This window comes from Octopus bimaculoides, chromosome 8, assembly GCF_001194135.2.
Source record: "Octopus bimaculoides isolate UCB-OBI-ISO-001 chromosome 8, ASM119413v2, whole genome shotgun sequence".
Lineage (NCBI taxonomy): Eukaryota > Metazoa > Mollusca > Cephalopoda > Octopoda > Octopodidae > Octopus > Octopus bimaculoides.
In genome coordinates, this window is record NC_068988.1 from 49,930,094 (window position 1) to 49,933,064 (window position 2,971).

Below are 2,971 nucleotides of genomic sequence, written 5' to 3' on the forward strand. Positions count from 1 at the left end.
TATATATATCATATATATATTATACACACACATACATATATATGTCTATGTATATATCGCATTTTATCTCTCTCTCTCTCTCTCTCTCTCTCTCTCACTCTCTTTTCTCTCAATCTATCTATCTTTCTCTCTTTCTACTCACATGTGTGTGTGTGTGTGTGTGCGTGTGTCCCATTTTCCTCTCGCTTTTTGTCTCGCACATTCTCTTTCTCTCACGCACACTCTCTCTCTTTTTCTCGCAACTTTCTCTCTCGCGCGCGCGCACATTGTCTCTCGCACACACTCTCTCAGTCTCCTTCTCTTTCTCTTGCTCTCTCACTCTCCCTCTTTTCTCTCTCTCTCTCTCTCTTTCCCCTATTTTCACTCTCTATCTCTGCATATCTCTATTTCAAGTTAAAGGTTGCTGGTAAGGGTGGAGGGAGGAAGATGAGGTAAAATGAAACATGATCGATGATGCTGTATTAAATGATAAATTAATGAAATTTACCATAATTCCTCTATTTTGTTTCTTCGATCAGTTCCTTATTCACTTAATTATCGAATTAATCTTCTCTATCTTCTACAGCTTAAGCACGTAAAAAAAAAGTACCTCTTCGGATTCAGGGTTCGATTCAGGGCGTAGAGATAAAGCAAAACACATTAAATAAATCATTTCTTGAACCATGAATTATTAGTTTTCTTACTGTTCGTTTATTTGCGCTACAGAGAGATTTCAGTAAAAAAAAAACTGATCTACGTACCGATACGTATACTCATAATTACGTTAACTCATTCATGTACACACACACACACACACACACACACACACACATTTTATACGTAGTATTTTAAGCATATTCAATGAAATAACAGTTCAATGTTTAGAACTCATCTATAAAGAGAACAACTCTTTCTATAATTCTTTACTTTCTCAAATATAATCAGAGATTGTACATACTATTTTCTTTGGATATATGTCTTAATGGGGGTTTGACGCTTAGATGAAATCAGCTCTTGAAGGTGTAGATTAGATAGCGAGAGCCAACAGAGTTAATCTAATAGTCTTAATCAGCAGCGCTTCTCTTATCCAAAACAAGCATCGATGATTGAAGTCCTGCGTCTGTTTACTTGACTTTTGTCTGGTGTTACATAGCTTCCCTTATGGAGTATTACATTCAATGCAAAACTAGAACAACTATACCAATGGAGTGATTTATTTGTAATTTTTCACCTTCATACTCCAGTCAAAAGCAACGTGCATTCTCTTTCTTAGTAAATATATTTCCATTTAGGATGAAGGGTAACTGTACATTTGAGAACCATTAACACCCGCCCACAGAACAACAGAATTCAAACGCTGCTGGTTTGTCTCGCTCAAGTTTAAGGAAGGTTCAGTACAATGTTGTAACCATTATGATAATTTTGATAAGGCGAAAGAATGACAGAAACTGTAGAATACTAAACTTAATGCATTGCAGTATTGATTTACATCCCATTATGTCTTCGCTTTTAAACCCAGCTAGAGCCGGTCTTGTCTTTCATCCAACTAGGCTTGATTTAAATCATCACCAGTTATGTATTGTTGTACTGTATTATTGAATATTCAATCAACTTTACACCTTCTCTACCGTTCTTGTTGATATGCCAATATTAGGAATCATTATCAAGTCGTGTTAAGACGGCGAACTGGCGGAACCGTTACCACAACGGTGACAATGCATAACAGCATTCTTTCAGCTGTTTACATTATGAGTTCAAATCCCGCTGAAGTCGACTTTACTTTTCATCTTTTTGTGACCGATGAAATAAAAACAAGTTGAGCACTAGCTTTGATGTAATCGACTTGCTTCTTCCCGCAAAATTTTAGGTTTTGTGCCCTATAGTAGAAAGGATTTTGAAGTCATGTTCCATGGGAGATATTGAATTGTTCTTGGAATGATTGGCTTGGTTCTGTTAACCAGAAGTATTTCTTCCAAAAGTCATAAGTACGCAAGCAAAAGGTTTAGGGAACCATAAATCTTTTGCCTTCATAGAATAAGTCAAAGTTGTGGTAACGAAGCTCATAGGACGGTGAATTTTGAAGTTCATACACTTTATATTATTCCTGCTATAATCACGATCATAAGATTGTGGTTTCCATTCTTGCGCTAGATGAGCGGTGCACACACATGTATATACTTATGTTGATACTATGGATGTGAAGTGTGTGTGCGTGAGTACGTGGTGTGGTGCATTCTGTGACATAAAACAATGGTCAACAGTACCAACACCAATTATCTGCTAATAATTTAATATCTCGGGATCAGCCATTCTCTACCCATCGCAGTTAAATATCTATGACAATCATTTCTTCTCCTCAACGACAGTAACTATTTGCTCCTATTTCCACTTTCTTTCTTTCCCCTCTCCTTTTCTTCATTCCTGTCAAACTTATACGACACCCGCTCCCACATATTTAACCTCATCTTTCCCTTTCTTACTTCTTGAACATTTATTTCTTCAAACATTTGTTTTTCATTATGATTTTCCAGCTTCGCTATTCATTTCAACTCACACTTTCAGTGAGTTAACTTGAAAATTCCAAGCGACAATGTTACCTTCATGTAATTAAGATATTTTTGGCCTGATGATTCGCTAAGCTGAATACTGCTCACTGAGTGATTATTACGAGAGAGGATTAGCTAGCCAAGAAACATATGCAGCCTGGGTTCTATCCGTTCAACTCCCTCAATTTGGATTTTTCTTCGCATTCGTAGCAACTCAGGTTGCTAACCATGGGTTATACAGAAACTTTCAGCCTATCGACTTTCCTCGTAACTTCGATATGGGAAGAAGTATGAAACCATCGACACCAATAAATTGTTACTGTTGCTGATCCTACACCGCCTACTTCTTGTTTTCTATAGTAGTCCTGCTACGGACTACTTGAAGCTTACAAGCTTCCTCCACATGGATCCCCAGGTTCTTATCCACATATATATATATATATATA